Genomic DNA, 20,795 nt, shown 5'->3' with positions numbered 1-20,795 from the left:
GCTGGGGATTTGCTAAAAATCTCAGAAAAAAATATAATACGTGCGCATAATTTTAAGACAACCAAAGGTATGATGAGCCAACCAATGCAAAACGGGCAAAGTCATAAACATGTTGTTCACAAAACAAAAGACGCGACAAGTTTCCCGAACAAAATGATAACGAAACAAAGCAAAAGATACAAAAAAAAAGTCTAAATCTTTCATAGGCTCTAATCGGTCCTAGTCAGAGAAGCAAGAAGGTCAGCTTGAATCTTGGCCAGCTTCTACGCCCGAGCCGCACGAACCAGCTCCTCAGCCTCCTCCCGGATCTGAGCCTCAAAAGCAGCGGTGGCAGTGGAGCATTCTTAGCGAAGCTTCTGAAGCATTAGCCTCTCCGTCTCGACCGCCTCTTGAACATCCGCGCTCCTACGCTGCAGATCCCTGAGGGTCGCCTCCTCCTCCGCCAGCTGAGCCCTCATCTGAGCGATGGTGGAGGCCGAAGCATCCACCTCCGCCCGTAGCTGGTACTGACGGTGAAGCAGATGCGATACGAGGCCCCTTTGGTCGAACAACTCCTTCTCCCGGACCTCCTGCTCGTGAGCCCCCCTGGCACGGGCCCGGGCCATAATCTGCTCTATATCCGAACTTGGGTCAGCACGCGACAAGGCCTCGAGACGCATTAACCACTGCTCAAAGCAGAGGAGCTTGACCAAACGACTCGAGGCTTCGTGGGTCTCGCTTAGGCGCCTAAGGTCGGCTATGTAGTCCATGAGTAAGGGCTTGCAATCAGCGTACCTCCCCCAGCCAAGACTAACAATGGAGACCGTTTGCTTCATGGCGTTCTCCAATTGGCCGACGAGGCTGCTCGCCGACACCGGACCTGGGTTGGAAAGAATGACGGGGTCCGGCCGCGTAGCCTCTCGCTTCCCCTTGGAGACACATCTCCTCACCTTTGGAGCCATTCCGAGCTTAAGGATTCAGATTCTCTTTGCGGAAATTTAGGTCAGGAACTTCCGAAAATACCGTGGCATCCCAACAAAGGGGATGAGCGCTATATATGCGGGGCCTTATACGGCCAGGATTCACTCACTCTGCATGGTGGACGGTCTCGATCCTGTAGTCCGAATCGAACGATCATGAATGGGGCGGGACGTTTGGAATTCTGCGTGAACGGCTGAGATCCGGCAATCCGTGGCATAATCTCCCGAATGAACCAACGGTGGAGATTAAGGGCACCACCGGGATCCGCACCTCTGGGTGGGAACACGAGAGGCATTTCTGTTCAAAGTATTCCAGACCTCATTTATGACTTGATTTGGGTCTGAAAACTTTGAAGGGGGTCTTGTAGACGGTAAAAATTACCTTGATAGACTTCCGTGAGATTCGCCTGCGAGTTAGAGTAGCCCATGCAATTTGAGGGTAGGACTCACCCATGGACTTGACTCGCTGATGCGAACCCAAGCCACGCGGTCGCCAAATTTGCCCGCATCTGTAGATCACAAATTCGCCTGTGTGATCGACTCGCCCGCATGAGTCGAGATCATCCACGTGACCCAAACTCGCCTGATCACTCAACCCACCCGTTTGAGTCAAAAGGTGAACTCACCTGAGGAAGGTAAATCCGTCAGTGTACTTAGCGGCCGCTACACACCGTACAGGGATGGGCCTTCCCACCTCCCATAACGCAAGGGAAGGGAGTACATCACTCCCAGCCCATCAAGTAGCCGCTCACCGTCGCCGAACTAGTACCGGGCAGCTACAAGAGCACGTACAGGGATGGGCTTTCCCACTCATCACGACATGAAGGGAAGAAGTACAGTGCTTCGAGCCCCTCAAGCAGCCGCTTACGATACAAGCCGACAACATGGCATTTCCAGCAGGATATGGTCACATCTCAGGATTCAGGGAGCAGCCCCGCCGCTTATCCCCCTGTTTAAAAAAACCTCTCATGCAACAGGAGAAAAAGGTGGAAGGTCGGAGATTGAAAAGTCAAGAAAACATGAAAAGAATCTCTTTAACAAAATCGATCACTCGATCAGACGATTGACTCCAAATTCACGATCCCGATCATCGCTAGGTATCTGTGAGGCTCAAAATCTATCGATCAGAGCTCCTACTACGTATTGAAGCTCACCAGCTACCTCGGCAGAATAGTCCAAGGGAAGCAGACTCGGTGCGAGAACCGAGCGAGGCATCCTACAGCTACCTAAAGTTCCCACGATAAACAAGGAGGGCATTCCCTCTGCTTCTGCTGTAACTTTGATTCTTTAGTTTGTAATAAGCAATCCTTATCAATACAGACAAAATCCCCCATTTAGGGAAATCAATTTTTACACATACAATAGTTTCTTGTTGCAATGTAGCCAAATTCCCCAGACTAACAATTCCACGTTATAGGTGAACGTTGCATATACTGTAAAAATCAAAAGAACCCTAAAGTCTTCAATACGCAACACCTTAAATTTCCATTAACATCGCAAAACTTTAACCTTTTAGTGAAAATCGAATCCCCATTACTAACTTTAAACTGGTGCGAACCAATCTACAATAAACACAAACAATAAAGTCCCAAAGACAAAACCTTGTAAAGTTTTAAAACCAAAAGAAAGTCAAAAGTCACAGACGTGGACTACAGCAAAAACAGGCTCCCAAGGTTTAAACGGCCGCTCTGAAGGATCAAGCGGCCCAATCACTTTGTACCCGATATCAGCAGCCTCGTTCGCTTTCTCCTCCTCAGATTTCCCACTCGCTCGAAATGTCTTCACCGATCCATTGCAGCTCTCATCGCCTTCATCATCATCATCTTCTTCTTCTTCTTCTACTTCGTATTCTCCTTTCTTCTTCCTCTTCGTCATCTTCATCTTCGTCTCCCAATGGATCCGAAGGTCAAGAAGAGAAATGGCGACTTCGAGGAGGATTGATGGATTGATGTTGATAAAGTGGGAGGATGGAGTTAGAGTGAGGGTTTTTAAGGGTTGAGAGGTGAAGAGATCGAAGAGTTAGGGTTTGAGATTTGATGAGAGAAGGAGGAGGAGATGAGGAGAGGAGAGATCAGAAATGGCGGGTTAGGGTTAGGCGTCGCTGCGACGCCATTGGGGGCGGCGATCAGAGGGGGGAAATGGAAGCGAGGGTTTTGGAGAGGTTTGGACACAACTGAGAATGGGAGATGGGGCTCGGTGCTTAATGGGCCAGGATATGTGGATCGGGCTTAAATTAATCTAAGGGCTATAATAAGAATGAAACCCATCATCAGGTGTCAAACTTACTGTCATCAGTGTTATGCTGTTTTTATGTTGTTACTTTAATTATCTAGTATATAAAATCCACTTTCAGATCATTTATATGTAGCTATCAAAAGATAATTGAAAATATAATATAATATTAATAACTATAAAATATAAAATGATATTGTCGTATCATCTTTACATATCTACTTTCAATAATAATTTAATTTTGTAAGTAAACAATGTATTTCACTTAATACATTTTTCCACTTGCAAAAAAAAATGTGACTTTCATACTTTCAATTCTTTTGTACATTCTAGAATGAGGAGTTCATAGTCTAGGATCGCACGCTAAAGAAACCTAAATAAATAAATTTTTTGTAGCGGTGTTATTTCACTTTATTTCTTTACTTTTTCTCTTGATATTTGGTTGGTAGAAAGGGGAAATTTTCTGTTAGGAAGAATAGTATGCACATAATCACAATACGGAGTCATTTGTCTGTGTTTGAAACCTTAGATGATCGTCTAGATATTCAATACACCGTATCACCATATTTCATTCAACTAATTAAGATAATCCAATTCGTACCTCTAATTTGACGTGACATATACTTATAATGAGGATATACATAGTACGTAGTCTGCTCAGACAAAGAATAATAAAATCACTAAAATCCCACTCAAAGTAGCTAATAGCACCACCTCGATATTCTATTTTCTGTCCTATTTGCACATGTCAACCCCATACACCCACTTATAGCAACGCTTTCCGCTTTAACCTTTTATTTTCTGTCCTATTAGCAAAGATCGGTTTTAGCTCCTTTTCATGATTAACACCTTTACAATATACCTCACTGCCAAGTCAACCAGCTACTACCTCAAAAGCTCTCAAATGAGAAAACATCCCGACAAATTATTTCACAAAATGTGGGAAGAAATACTTATGTTCCTTATAAGTATAACACCACTAACAAATAGAAAATAGAACGAGGCACCCTAAAAACTAAAACCATTCTTTTCTGTAGAGATTTAAGCACAAACATAGTTTGATCTTAATCTTTAAAATTTTCAGGGCATTTCAATAACTAAAGCACTCAAGACATCCATCAATAACAAGTAGGTAGGCCGCTTACCAAGTGCATCTCATATATAAGCAATACATCAATAACCACAACATCAAAACTTTTAGAGTACGAGTTTTCATTTGGGCGCTCATTCCCTTTCTTTCACTTTCCTCGGGCCAATTTCACCTTCACGTCTCTGCTTCAGTATTGTTGTGTGGTTCACTTCACCGTAAAAGTAACCTTTTCTAGATTGGCTTTCAGAAAGAAGTTCAAATCACGGCAAATCAAATTCTAGAACAAGCAAATCTAGATCGGGAAAGAAAGATTTTAAGTGCTACAATTGTGGCAAGAAGGGTCATTTCAAGAGGGAGTGTCGGGCATCAAAGAAAAATACCGGCGCACAGGAGTCTGCCAACGTGAGCGAGGAAGGAGGTGATGCTATGATTCTAAGCGTCAACGGTCCGATTGAATCATAGATTCTTAATTTAGGAGCATCCAACCATGCCACCCCTTGTCGGGAATCATGGAGAACTACGTCAGCGGTGATTTCGAAAAGGTACATCTAGCAGATGATGAAACCTTGATGATCGTTGGTAAGGGAGACATCCGATTAAAATTGCGAAATCAGACCACTTGGAAGCTGCAAGGTGTGAGAGATATTCCTGGCCTTAAAAGAAATTTGATCTCCGTAGGACAGCTTGATGGAGAGGGTTACTGTATAACTTTCTGAGGTCATGAATGGAAGATTACCAAAGGAGCACTCGTCATTGCTCGAGGTAAGAAAAGTGGTACTCTTTATGTAACCTCTAACCTAGAGAATATTATTGCAGAAACAGATGCAGATGAAAAATCAAACCTATAGCACTAAAGGCTTGGCCATATGAGCGAGAAATGGATGAAGACACTTCTGTCAAAAGGGAAGTTGTCGGATCTGAAGAATATGGATGTTGGCCTATGCGAGGATTGCATCTTTGGCAAATAGAAGAACTTCAGTTTTGAAAAGATTGGCAAGACACCCAAGGCAGAAAAGTTAGAATTGGTTCATACCGACGTATGGGTGCCATCTCTAGTTTAATCTCTTGCAGGTTCACTGTACTATGTCACCTTCATTGATGATTCTACAAGGTATGTGTGGGTCTATTTTCTGAAGAAGAAATCAGAAGTCTTTGATACCTTCAGAAAATGGAAGGCAATGGTGGAAAATAAAACTGGTTTGAAGATAAAGCGGTTAAGGTCAGACAATGGAGGAGAGTACAAAGACAGTAGATTCAAAGAATTTTGCGCAAACAATGGGATCAAGATGGAGAAAACTGTTCCCATGACACCGCCGCAGAATGGTGTAGCGGAACGCATGAATAGAAAATTAAATGAACGTGCCAGAAGCATGAGGATACATGCCGACTTGCCCAAGTTCCTATAGGCTAAAGCTATCAATACCGCAGCCTACCTAATCAACCGTGGTCCTTCATTTCCCTTGGATGGTGGAATACCGGATGAAGCGTGGAGCAGAAAAGAGGTAAACCTTTCGCATTTAAGAATTTTTGGTTGTATCTCTTATGTACACATAGATTCCGCTGAAAGAAGTAAACTTGATGCCAAATCTAACAAATGTGTTTTTGTTGGTTATGGTGGTGATGAGTTTGGTTACCGGTTTTAGGATTATAAAAATCGGAAGATCATCAGAAGCAGAGATGTCATATTCAATAAGAATGTGATGTATAAAGACAGATCAAGTTGCTCCAATACAAAAGTTGAAACAAAGGAATTTGTTGAATTTGAGGAGATTTCTGAAAATGATGTTCAGACTAGTCCTGAAGTAGTTCCCCAACAGGAATCTATCAGCAAAAACAAAAATGATGAACTGAAAAACCAATTAATTAGGCTATTAATTTGTGGAGAAGGTTGGCACTTGCAACATAATGAATATTAAGTGCAAATGCAAATTGAAACTTCCACACAAATATGTTTAACAATATTATGTGGAACAAAGTGATTGCAGGCCGGTAACATCTCTTGGCAATTTTAAAGAGAGTAAACAACATGAGAAAATTCCATCCATAAGTGGGTTTCAACCCAGATTTGGCTACATGACGGCGTACTTTAAGATAAGTCAAACTGCCAAATAATTGGAAATGGAAAAAGGACAGAATTAAGAGATAAGACGGTTACACAATACATTCTAGAAGAGAAAGTAGGAAAAAAGTTATCCTTGAAATTTGTCACTGATATCAGCTTAGGCATCTTTTGGTTTCACAAAACGAATTTAGGTGGGAAGTTTGAGATAAGATGGGTATACAACATATTCTAGGATTCTAGAAGAAAAATTAGGGAAAAGAGTCGTGTTAAAGGAGCATCTTGGGAATTTTTTTAATTTCAGAAAGAAGCAATAAATCCAATAATTAATCTTTGAGAAGAAACAGATGATAAGTAGTATTGACCTCCAATTCCTGCCCTACATGTGCAATCAACTGGTTCATCAAACCAAGCAGTCATCTTGAACAGTTATGGGTATAGACATTGGACCATTCTATTAAATCACACTTCTTAACTGTCGTAATATGCTCTTTAAGAACAATGCAACAAGAGAAAAATGGAAGGATTGACATCTCAGACATTAGATGATAAGCTCTGCAGCAAACAAGTTGAACATAAACCAAGTCAAGTTTACATAATGACACGCGTAAGGGCATTTACAACAAGATTATTCTACTGAATTGGGACCTTGCAAAAGAACACGAAAATCATATCCTTTGTATACAAGCAACCTCGACAAAAGTATGTGTCAGTGTGATGTGCACTATAACTGAATGTTTTACAGTAACAAACATTTATATCGTAATTTCATAAATAAACTTACAGTTTCCTGTTGCAATGTAGCCAAATTTCCCAGACTAACAATTCCACGTTACAGGTGAAAGTTGCATATACTGTAAAAATCAAAAGAACCATAAAGTCTTCAATACGCAACACCTTACCTTTCCATTAACATCGCAAAACTTCAACCTTTCAGTGAAAATCGAATCCCCGTTACTAACTTTAAACTGGTGCGAACCAATCTACAATAAACTCAAACAATACAGTCCCAAAGACAAAACCTTGTAAAGTATTAAAAACAAAATAAAGTCAAAAGTCACAGACCTGGACAACAGCAAAAACAGGCTCCCAAAATTTAAACGGCCGCTCTGAAGGAAAAAGCGGCCCAATCACTTTGTACCCGATATCAGCAGCCTCGTTCGCTTTCTCCTCCTCAGATTTCCCACTCGTTCAAAATGTCTTCATCGATCCATTGCAGCTCTCATCGCCTTCATCATCATCATCTTCTTCTTCTTCTTGTTCTTCATATTCTTCTTCTTCTTCCTCTTCGTCGTCTTCATCATCGTCTCCCAATGGATCCGAAGGTCGAGAAGAGAAATGACGACTTCGAGGAGGATCGAAGGATTGATGTTGATAAAGTGGGAGGATGGAGTTGGAGTGAGGGTTTTTGAGGGTTGAGAGGTGAAGAGATCGAAGAGTTAGGGTTTGAGATTTGATGAGAGAATGAGGAGGAGATGAGGAGAGGAGAGATCGGAAATGGCGGGTTAGGGTTAGGGTTAGGCGTCGCTGCGACGCCATTGGGGGTGGCGATCAGAGGGGGGAAATGGAAGCGTGGGTTTTGGAGAGGTTTGGACACAACTGAGAATGGAATATGGGGCTTGGTGCTTAATGGGCAAAGATATGTGGATCGGGCTTAAATTAATCTAAGGGCTATAATAAGAATGAAACCCATCATCAGGTTTCAAACTTACTGTCATCAGCGTTATGCTATTTTTATGTTGTTACTTTAATTATCTAGTATATAAAATCCACTTTCAGATCATTTATATGTAGCTATCAAAAGATAATTGAAAATATAATATGATATTAATAACTATAAAATATAAAATGATATTGTCGTATCATCTTTACATATCTACTTTCAATAATAATTTAATTATGTAAGTAAACAATATATCTCACTTAATACATTTTTCCACTTGCAAAAAAAATATGACTTTCATACTTTCAATTCACTTGTACATTCTAGAGTGAGGAGTTCATAGTCTAGATCGCACCGTAAAAACAACCTAAATAAATAAATTTTTTGTAGCGGTGTTATTTCATTTTATTAGGAAGAATAGTATGCACAAAATCACTATACGGAGTCATTTGTCTGTGCTTGAAACCTTAGATGATCGTCTAGATATTCAATACACCGTATCACCATATTTCATTCAACTAATTAAGATAATCCAATTTGTACCTCTAATTTGACGCGACATATACTTATAATGAGCGGTTACCTCAAAAGCTCTCAAATGAGAAAACATCCCGACAAATTATTTCACAAAATGTGGGAAGAAATACTTATGTTCCTTATAAGTATAATACCACTAACAAATGGAAAATGGAACGAGGCACCCTGAAAACTGAAACCATTCTTTTCTGTAGAGATTTGAGCACAAACATAGTTCGATCTTAATCTTCAAAATTTTTAGGGCATTTCAATAACTAAAGCACTCAAGACATCCATCAATAACAATTAGGTAGGCCGCTTACCAAGTGCATCTCATATATAAGCAATACATCAATAACTACAACATCAAAACTTTCAGAGAACGGGTTTTCATTTGGGCGCTCATTCCCTTTCTTTCACTTTCCTCGGTAGTTTCACCTTCATGCCTCTGCTTCAGTATTGTTGTGTTGTTCACTTTACCGTAAAAGCAACTTTTTCTAGATTGGCTTTCAGGAAGAAGTTCAAATCACGGCAAATCAAATTCTAGAACAAGAAAATCTAGATCGGTAAAGAAAGATTTTAAGTGCTACAATTGTGGCAAGAAGGTTCATTTCAAGAGGGAGTGCCGGGCATCGAAGAAAAATACCGGCACACCAGAGTCTGCCAACGTGACCGAGGAAGGAGGTGATGCTATGATTCTAAGCGTCAACGGTCCGATTGAATCATGGATTCTTAATTTAGGAGCATCCTACCATGCCACCCCTTACCGGGAAATCATGGAGAACTACGTCGGCGGTGATTTCGAAAAGGTACATCTAGCAGATGATGAAACCTTGAAGATCGTTGGTAAGGGAGACATCCAATTGAAATTGCCAAATCAGACCACATAGATGCTACAAGGAGTGAGACATATTCCTGGCCTTAAAAGAAATTTGATCTCCGTAGGACAGCTTGATGGAGAGGGTTACTGTATAACTTTCTCAGGTCATGAATGGAAGACTACCAAAGGAGCACTCGTCATTGCTCGAGGTAAGAAAAGTGGTACTCTCTATGTAACCTCTAACCTAGAGAATATTATTGCAATAACAGATGCATATGAAAAAGAGAACCTATGGCAATAAAGGCTTGGCCATATGAGCGAGAAATGGATGAAGACACTTCTGTCAAAAGGGAAGCTACCGGATCTGAAGAATGTGGATGTTGGCCCATGCGAGGATTGCATCTTTGGCAAACAGAAAAAAGTCAGTTTTGCAAGGATTGGCAAGACAACCAAGGCAGAAAAGTTAGAGTTGGTTCATACCAATGTATGGGGGCCATCTCCAGTTTCATCTCTTGTAGGTTCACTATACTATGTCACCTTCATTGATGATTCTACAAGGAATGTGTGGGTCTATTTTCTGAAGAAAAAATCAGAGTCTTTGATACCTTCAGAAAATGGAAGGCCATGGTGGAAAATGAAACTAGTTTGAAGATAAAGTGGTTAAGGTCAGACAATGGAGGAGAGTAAAAAGATAGTAGATTCAAAGAATTTTTTGCAATCAACGGGATCAAGATGGAGAAAACTGTTCCCATGACACTGCAGGAGAATGGTGTAGCGGAACGCATGAATAGAACTTTGAATGAACGTGCCAGAAGCATGAGGATACATGTCGGCTTGCCCAAGTTCCTATGGGCTGAAGCTATCAATACCGCAGCCTACTTAATCAACCGCGGTCCCTCAGTTCCCTTGGATGGTAGAATACCGGATGAAGCGTGGAGCAGAAAAGAGGTAAACCTTTCGCTTTTAAGAATTTTTGGTTGTATCTCTTATTTACACATAGATTCCGCTGAAAGAAGTAAACTTGATGCCAAATCTAACAAATGTGTTTTTGTTGGTTATGGTGGTGATGAGTTCGGTTACCGGTTTTGGGATTATAAAAAATCGGAAGATCATCAGAAGCAGAGATGTCATATTCAATTAGAATGTGATGTACAAAGACAGATCAATTACAGAATCAAGTAGCTCCAATACAAAAGTTGAAACAAAGGAATTTGTTGAATTTAAGGAGATTTCTGAAAATTATGTTCAGACTAGTCCTGAAGTAGTTCCTTAACAGGAATCTATCAGCAAAAACAAAAATGATGAACTGAAAAACCAATTAATTAGGCTATTAATTTGTGGAGAAGGTTGGCACTTGCAACATAATGAATATTAAATGCAAATGCAAATTGAAACTTCCACACAAATATGTTTAAAAATATTATGTGGAACAAAGTGATTGCAGGCCAGTAACATCTCTTGGCAATTTTAAAGAGAGTAAACAACATGAGAAAATTCCATCCATAAGTGGGTTTCAACCCAGATTTGGCTACATGACGGCGTACTTTAAGATAAGTCAAACTGCCAATTAATTGGAAATGGAAAAAAGACAGAATTAAGAGATAAGACGGTTACACAATACATTCTAGAAGAGAAAGTAGGAAAAAAGTAATACTTGAAATTTGTCACTGATATCAGCTTAGGCATCTTTTGGTTTCACAAAACGAATTTAGGTGGGAAGTTTGAGACAAGATAGGTATACAACATATTCTAGGAATCTAGAAGAAAAATTAGAGAAAATAGTCGTGTTAAAGGAGCATCTTTGGAATTTTTTTAATTTCAGAAAGAAGCAATAAATTAAATAATTAATCTGTGAGAAGAAACAGATGGTAAGTAGTATTGACCTCCAATTCCTGCCCTACCTGTACAATCAACTGGTTCATCAAACTAAGCAGTCATCTTGAACAGTTATGGGTATAGACATTGGACCATTCTATTAAATCACACTTCTCAACTGTCGTAATATGCTCTTTAAGAACAATGCAATAAGAGAAAAATGGAAGGATTGACATCTCAGACATTAGATGAGAAGCTCTACAGCAAACAAGTTGAACGTAAACCAAGTCAAGTTTGCATAATGACACGCGTAAGGGCATTTACAACAAGATTATTCTATTGAATTGGGACCTTGCATAAGAACACGAAAGTCTTATCCTTTGTATACAAGCAACCTCGACAAAAGTATGTGTCAGCGTGATGTGCACTATAACTGAATGTTTTATAGTAACAAACATTTATATCGTAATTTCATAACTAAACTTATAGTTTCCTGTTGCAATGTAGCCAAATTTCCCAGACTAACAATTCCACGTTACAGGTGAAAGTTGCATATACTATAAAAATCAAAAGAACCCTAAAGTCTTAAATACGCAACACCTTACCTTGACATTAACATCGCAAAACTTCAACCTTTCAGTGAAAATCGAATCCCCGTTACTAACTTTAAACGGGTGCGAACCAATCTACAATAAACACAAACAATACAGTCCCAAAGACAAAACCTTGTAAACTTTAAACGGGTGCGAACCAATCTACAATAAACACAAACAATACAGTCCCAAAGACAAAACCTTGTAATGTTTTAAAACCAAAAAAAGTCAAAAGTCACAGACCTGGACAACAGCAAAAACAGGCTCCCAAGGTTTAAACGGCCGCTCTGAAGTATCAAGTGGCCCAATCAATTTGTACCCGTTATCAGCAGCCTCGTTCGCTTTCTCCTCCTCAGATTTCCCACTCGCCTAAAATGTCTTCACCGATCCATTGTAGCTCTCATCCCCTTCATCATCATCATCTTCTTCTTCTTCTTCTTCGTATTCTCCTTCTTCTTCCTCTTCGTCGTCTTCTTCATCGTCTCCCAATGGATCCGAACGTCGAGAAGAGGTATTCTCCTTCTTCTTCCTCTTCGTCGTCTTCTTCATCGTCTCCCAATGGATCCGAACGTCGAGAAGAGAAATGGCGACTTCGAGGAGGACCCGTCGTCTTCTTCATCGTCTCCCAATGGATCCGAACGTCGAGAAGAGAAATGGCGACTTCGAGGAGGACCGATGGATTGATGTTGATAAAGTGGGAGGATGGAGTTGGAGTTAGGGTTTTTGAGGGTTGAGAGGTGAAGAGATCGAAGAGTTAGGGTTTGAGATTTGATGAGAGAAGGAGGAGGAGATGTGAAGAGGAGAGATCGGAAATAGCGGGTTAGGGTTAGGGCTAGGCGTCGCTGCGACACCATTAGGGGCGGCGATCAGAGCGGGGAAATGGAAGCGAGGGTTTTGGAGAGGTTTGGACACAACTGAGAATGGGAGATGGGGCTCGGTGCTTAATGGGCTCAGTGTTATGCTATTTTTATGTTGTTACTTTAATTATCTAGTACATAAAATCCACTTTAAGATCATTTATATGTAGCTATCAAAAGATAATTGTAAATATAATATAATATTAAAAACAATAAAATATAAAATGATATTGCCGTATCATCTTTACGTATCTACTTTCAATAATAATTTAATTTTGTAAGTAAACAATGTATTTCACTTAATACATTTTTCCACGTGCAAAAAAAAAATGTGACTTTCATACTTTTAATTCACTTGTACATTCTAGAGTGAGGAGCTCATAGTCTAGAATCGCACGGTAAAAAAACCAAAATAAATAATTTTTTGTAGCGGTGTTATTTCACTTTATTTCTTTACTTTTGCTCTTGATGATTTGTTCGGTAGAAAGGGGAAATTTTTTGTTAGTAAGAATAGTATGCACAGAATCACTATACGGAGTCATTTGACTGTGCTTGAAACCTTAGATGATCGTCTAGATATTCAATATACCATATCACCATATTTCATTCAACTAATTAAGATAATCCAATTCGTACCTCTAATTTGACGTGCCAACGTGACCGAGGAAGGAGGTGATGCTATGATTCTAAGCGTCAACGGTCCGATTGAATCATGGATTCTAAATTTAGGAGCATCCTACCATGCCACCCCTTGCTGGGAAATCATGGAGAACTACGTCAGTGGTGATTTCGAAAAGGTACATCTAGCAGATGATGAAACCTTAAAGATCGTTGGTAAGGGAGACATCCGATTAAAATTGCCAAATCAGACCACATGGAAGCTTCAAGGAGTGAGACATATTCCTGGCCTTAAAAGAAATTTGATCTCCGTAGGACAGCTTGATGGAGAGGGTTACTGTATAACTTTCTCAGGTCATGAATGGAAGATTACCAAAGGAGCACTCGTCATTGCTCGAGGTAAGAAAAGTGGTACTCTCTATGTAACCTATAACCTAGAGAATATTATTGCAGTAACAGATGCAGATGAAAAATCAATCCTATAGCACTAAAGGCTTGGCCATATGAGCGAGAAATAGATGAAGACACTTCTGTCAAAAGGGAAGCTGCCGGATCTGAAGAATGTGGATGTTAGCCTATGCGAGGATTGCATCTTTGGCAAACAGAAGAAAGTCAGTTTTGCAAAGATTGGCAAGACACCCAAGGCAGAAAAGTTAGAGTTGGTTCATACCGACGTATGCGGGCCATCTCCAATTTCATCTCTTGTAGGTTCACTATACTATGTCACCTTCATTGATGATTCTACAAGGAATGTGTTGGTCTATTTTCTGTAGAAGAAATCAGATGTCTTTGATACCTTCAGAAAATGGAAGGCCATGGTGGAAAATGAAACTGGTTTGAAGATATAGCGGTTAAGGTCAGACAATGGAGGAGAGTACAAAGACAATAGATTCAAAGAATTTTACGCAAACAACGGGATAAAGATAGAGAAAACTGTTCCCATGACACCGTAGCAGAATGGTGTAGCGGAACGCATGAATAGAACTTTGAATGAACGTACCAGAAGCATGAGGATACATGCCGGCTTGCCGAAGTTCCTATGGGCTAAAGCTATCAATACCGCAGCCTACCTAATCAACCGCGGTCCCTCAGTTCCCTTTGATGGTGGAATACCGGATGAAGCGTGGAGCAGAAAAGAGGTAAACCTTTCGCATTTAAGAATTTTTGGTTGTATCTCTTATGTACAAATAGATTCTGCTGAATGAAGTAAACTTGATGCCAAATCTAACAAATGTGTTTTTGTTGGTTATGATGCGGATGAGTTCGGTTACCGGTTTTGGGATTATAAAAATCGGAAGATCATCAGAAGCAGAGATGTCATATTCAATTAGAATGTGATGTACAAAGACAGATCAATTACAGAATCAAGTAGTTCCAATACAAAAGTTGAAACAAAGGAATTTGTTGAATTTAAGGAGATTTCTGAAAATTATGTTCAGACTAGTCCTGAAGTAGTTCCCCAACAGGAATCTATCAGCAAAAACAAAGATGATGAACTAAAAAACCAATTAATTAGGCTATTAATTTGTGGAGAAGGTTGGCACTTGCAACATAATGAATATTAAGTGCAAATGCAAATTGAAACTTCCACACAAATATGTTTAACAATATTATGTGAAACAAAGTGATTACAGGCCTGTAACATCTCTTGGCAATTTTAAAGAGAGTAAACAACATGAGAAAATTCCATCCATAAATGGGTTTCAACCCAGATTTGGCTACATGACGGCGTACTTTAAGATAAGTCAAACTGCCAAATAATTAGGAATGGAAAAAGGACAGAATTAAGAGATAAGACAGTTACACAATACATTATAGAAGAGAAAGTAGGAAAAAAAGTTATACTTGAAATTTGTCACTGATATCAGCTTAGGCATCTTTTATCTTTACAAAACGAATATAGGTGGGAAGTTTGAGATAAGATGGGTATACAACATATTCTAGGAATCTAGAAGAAAAATTAGGGAAAAGAGTCGTGTTAAAGGAGCATCTTGGGAAATTTTTTAATTTCAGAAAGAAGCAAAAAATCCAATAATTAATCTTTGAAAAGAAATCGATGGCAAGTAGTATTGACCGTTAATTCCTGCCCTACCTGTGTAATCAACTGGTTCATCAAACCAAGCAGTCATCTTGAACAGTTATGAGTATAGACATTGGACCATTCTATTAAATCACACTTCTCAACTGTCGTAATATGCTCTTTAAGAACAATGCAACAAGAGAAAAATGGAAGGATTGACATCTCAGACATTAGATGAGAAGCTCTGCAACAAACAAGCTAAACGTAAACTAAGTTAAGTTTGCATAATGACACGCGTAAGGGCAGTTACAACAAGATTATTCTACTGGATTGGGACCTTGCATAAGAACACGAAAGTCTTATCCTTTGTTTACAAGCAACCTCGACAAAAGTATGTGTCAGCGTGATGTGCACTATAACTGAATGTTTTACAGTAACAAACATTTATATCGTAATTTCATAACTAAACTTACAATTTCTTGTTGCAATGTAGCCAAATTCCCCAGACTAACAATTCCACGTTACAGGTGAAAGTTGCATATATTGTAAAAATCAAAAGAACCCTAAAGTCTTCAATACGCAACACCTTACCTTGCCATTAACATCGCAAAACTTCAACCTTTCAGTGAAAATCGAATCCCCGTTACTAACTTTAAACTGGTGCGAACGAATCTACAATAACCACAAATAATACAGTCCCAAAGACAAAACCTTGTAAAGTTTTAAAACCAAAAGAAAGTCAAAAGTCACAGACCTAGACAACAGCAAAAACAGGCTCCCAAGGTTTAAACAGCCGCTCTGAAGGATCAAGCGGACCAATCGATTTGTACCCGATATCAGCAGCCTCGTTCGCTTTCTCCTCCTCAGATTTCCCACTCGCTCGAAATGTCTTCACCGATCCATTACAGCTCTCATCGCCTTCATCATCATCATCATCATCTTCTTCTTCTTCTTCGTATTCTCCTTTTCTTCCTCTTCGTCGTTTTCATCATCATCTCCCAATGGATCCGAAGGTCGAGAAGAGAAATGGCGACTTCGAGGAGGATCGATGGATTGATGTTGGTAAAGTGGGAGGATGGAGTTGGAGTGAGGGTTTTTAAGGGTTGAGAGGTGAAGAGGTCGAAGAGTTAGGGTTTGAGATTTGATGAGAGAAGGAGGAGGAGATGAGGAGAGGAGAGATCGGAAATGGCGGGTTAGGGTTAGGGTTAGGGTTAGGCATCGCTGCGACGCCATTGGGGGTGGCGATCAGAGAGGGGAAATGGAAGCGAGGGTTTTGGAGAGGTTTGGACACAACTGAGAATGAGCGATGGGGCTCGGGGCTTAATGGGCCAGAATATGTGGATCGGGCTTAAATTAATCTAAGGGCTATAATAAGAATGAAACCGCTCATCAGGTGTCAAACTTACTGTCATCAGTGTTATGCTATTTTTATGTTGTTACTTTAATTATCTAGTATATAAAATCCACTTTCAGATCATTTATATGTACCTATCAAAAGATAATTGTAAATATAATATAATATTAATAACTATAAAATATAAAATGATATTGTTGTATCATCTTTACATATCTACTTTCAATAATAATTTAATTTTGTAAGTAAACAATGTATTTCACTTAACACATTTTTCCACTTGCAAAAAAAATTGTGACTTTCATACTTTCAATTCACTTGTACATTCTAGAGTGAGGAGTTCATAGTCTAGGATCGCACGGTAAAAAAACATAAATAAATTAATTTTTTGTAGCGGTGTTATTTCACTTTATTTCTTTACTTTTGCTCTTGATGATTTGGTCGGTAGAAAGGGGAAATTTTTTGTTAGGAAGAATAGTATGCACGGAATCACTATACGGAGTCATTTGTCTGTGCTTGAAACCTTAGATGACCGTCTAGATATTCAATACACCGTATCACCATATTTCATTCAACTAATTAAAATAATCCAATTCGTACCTCTAATTTGACGTGACATATGCTTATAATGAACGGTTCAGTACACTTGATATACATAGTACGTAGTTTGCTTAGACAAAGCGTGACATATGCTTATAATGAACGGTTCAGTACACTTGATATACATAGTACGTAGTTTGCTTAGACAAAGAATTAATAAAATCACTAAAATCCCACTCAAAGCAGCTAATAGCGCCACCTCGATATTCTATTTTCTGTCCTATTTGCACATATCAACCCCATACACCCACTTATAGCAACGCTTTCCGCTTTAACCTTTTATTTTCTGTCCTATTAGTAAAGATCGTTTTTAGCTCCTTTTCATGCTTAACACCTTCACAATATACCTCACCGCCAAGTTAACCAGCTAATACCTCAAAAGCTCTCAAATGAGAAAACATCCCGACAAATTATTTCACAAAATGTGGGAAGAAATAATTATGTTCCTTATAAGTATAGCACCATTAACAAATGGAAAATGGAACGAGGCACCCTGAAAACTGAAACCATTCTTTTCTGTAGAGATTTGAGCACAAACATAGTTCGACCTTAATCTTCAAAATTTTCAGGGCATTTCAATAACTAAAGCACTCAAGACATCCATCAATAACAAGTAGGTAGGCCGCTAACCAAGTGCATTGCATATATAAGCAATACATCAATAACTACAACATCAAAACTTTAAGAGTACGGGTTTTCATTTGGGCGCTCATTCCCTTTCTTTGACTTTCCTCGGGCCAATTTCACCTTCATGTCTCTGCTTCAGTATTGTTGTGTGGTTCACTTCACCGTAAAAGTAACCTTTTCTTGATTGCCTTTTAGAAAGAAGTTCAAATCACGGCAAATCAAATTCTAGAACAAGCAAATCTAGATTGGGAAAGAAAGATTTTAAGTGCTAATATTGTGGCAAGAAGGGTCATTTCAAGAGGGAGTGCCGGGCATCAAAGAAAAATACCGGGGCACAGGAGTCTGCCAACGTGACCGAGGAAGGAGGTGATTCTATGATTCTAAGCGTCAACGGTCCGATTGAATCATGGATTCTTAATTTAGGAGCATCCTACCATGCCACCCCTTGTCGGGAAATCATGGAGAACTACGTCAGCGGTGATTTCGAAAAGGTACATCTAGCAGATGATGAAACCTTAAAGATCGTTGGTAAGAGAGACATCCGATTAAAATTGCCAAATAAGACCACATGGAAGCTGCAAGGAGTGAGACATATTCCTGGCCTTAAAAGAAATTTGATCTCCGTAGGATAGCTTGATGGAGAGGGTTACTGTATAACTTTCTCAGGTCATGAATGGAAAATTACCAAAGGAGCACTCGTCATTGCTCGAGGTAAGAAAAGTGGTACTCTCTATGTAACCTCTAACCTAGAGAATATTATTGCAGTAACAGTTGCAGATGAAAAATCAATCCTATGGCACTAAAGGGAAGCTGTCGGATCTGAACAATGTGGATGTTAGTCTATGCGAGGATTGCATCTTTGGCAAGCAGAAGAAAGTCAGTTTTGCAAAGATTGGAAAGACACCCAAGGCAGAAAAGTTAGAGTTGGTTCATACCGACGTATGGGGGCCATCTCCAGTTTCATCTCTTGTAGGTTCACTGTAATATGTCACCTTCATTGATGATTCTACAAGGAATGTGTGGGTCTATTTTCTGAAGAAGAAATCAGAAGTCTTTGATACCTTCAGAAAATGGAAGGCCATGGTGGAAAATGAAACTGGTTTGAAGATAAAGTGGTTAAGGTCAGACAATGGAGGAGAGTACAAAGACAGTAGATTCAAAGAATTTTGCGCAAACAACGGGATCAAGATGGAGAAAACTGTTCCCATGACGTCGCAGCAGAATGGTGTAGCGGAACGCATGAATAGAACTTCGAATGAACGTGCCAGAAGCATGAGGATACATGTCGGCTTGCCCAAGTTCCTATGGGCTGAAGCTAACAATACCACAGCCTACCTAATCAACCGTGGTCCCTCAGTTCTCTTGAATGGTGGAATACCTAAGCAAACCCCTTAATCTCCTCTAATCTTCACTAACAAACCTAACTAACCCCATGATCTTCCCTTATCCTCACTAACACACCCAACAACCCCTTTAAAAAAACCCACACCTCTTCATTTTTTCCATCTCACGGAAACCAGAGAAGGGAAGTCCAAAAAAAAAATTAAATAAAAAAATAAAGAGAGAGAGAGAGAGAGAGAGAGAGAGAGAGAACGTAGGGCTGGAACGTGTTTGAAAAATGGTGGATTTTTTCTTGCTTCGGAGTTTCACACGAATTTGGGCAAGCATTCTTTTCCTCAAATCTTATTATTTTTATTATTTTTGTTTTTTGTTTTTTTCAAGCGAGTATCCTTTCCTCAATTATTATGTTTATTATCATTATTATTTGGATTTCCTTCATGCAAGCATCTCTTCCCCCAATTAATTTATGTATATGTATATATTTAGCTTATGCTTCCTGTAGTACTGTTTTTTCCCCCATTCTAGTTCATAGAAATAACTAATAGAATTCAAGTTTAAAATTATTAGATGATAACAATTTTTTTTCTCATTTATTTATTTTATGTTCCTCCCCATGATCTTATCATTTTAGTGATATGAGTATTATAAATTTCACATAATTTTTCGTACAAATCAGAAGATAACAATTTTGACTTATATAAAATATATAAATTTATTTTATTTAATTTGGAAGTATTTATTTAGGATCTTAACTGGAAACCAAAGTTTATTTATTATCTGCATCAGTTATGACAATGAAAGTTTAATAGGTTGTAGTGGTTAGTTGCTTGGACAATGACACACGGGTCCCTAGTTCAAATCCTGGACTCTACAAATTTTTTTCATAAATAAGTGTATTGATTCGGTTTGAACACAAACCTGTACATTTCTGTATTGTTATGGCCATATATGCAAGTTGTTGTTGTGGCCAGCTGCTTTGGACTAATACTCCTAGGTCTAGAGTTCAAATCCCCTAGACGCCAAATACTTTTATTTTTGTTGTTGGGCCTGAGTTCTTTTGTGGGCCTTGATTTTTTCTTTTTAGAGTTTTTAAAGAATGTGAGGTTGCCAACATAAGAAGGGATGATGCCGGTTTTGGGTGCAGGGTTAGGATTAGTAGTTTTAGTTAGGGTTAGGTGATTATTTATAAAATTTTCTGTTTGTTATTCAAATATTAGTTCCATTATTATTATAATATATATATATATATATATATATATATATGTCTTATGACATTAGCACTTGCTCATGCTTGCTAGTCTAGAGAAAGAAACATGAAGTAGAAGAAAAAAGCATAATTGAGAAGGCCAGGTTGATTAACAAGTGCCCATTGGCCTAATTGTGTTTAATATTATACTTTAACTACGTTAAAAAATAATTTTAAGCATGAATGAGGATTCTGTTAGATCTTGTACTTTGGTGGTAGCTTTTACACATATATCTCAACCTTCAAGCATGAATGAGGATTCTGTTAGATCTATCATATTCATATCAGTGCCATGTTGTGTTGTGTGGACAATATGCAATCACTTGGCATGTCTTTATCAACCTAATTACAAAGTACCCAAGTAATTCTATTAAAAATGACAAAC

This window comes from Asparagus officinalis, chromosome 8 (genome assembly GCF_001876935.1).
Source record: "Asparagus officinalis chromosome 8, Aspof.V1, whole genome shotgun sequence".
In the NCBI taxonomy this organism is placed as follows: domain Eukaryota; kingdom Viridiplantae; phylum Streptophyta; class Magnoliopsida; order Asparagales; family Asparagaceae; genus Asparagus; species Asparagus officinalis.
The sequence above is the reverse complement of the archived record's forward strand: the minus strand, read 5'-3'. Positions refer to the sequence as shown.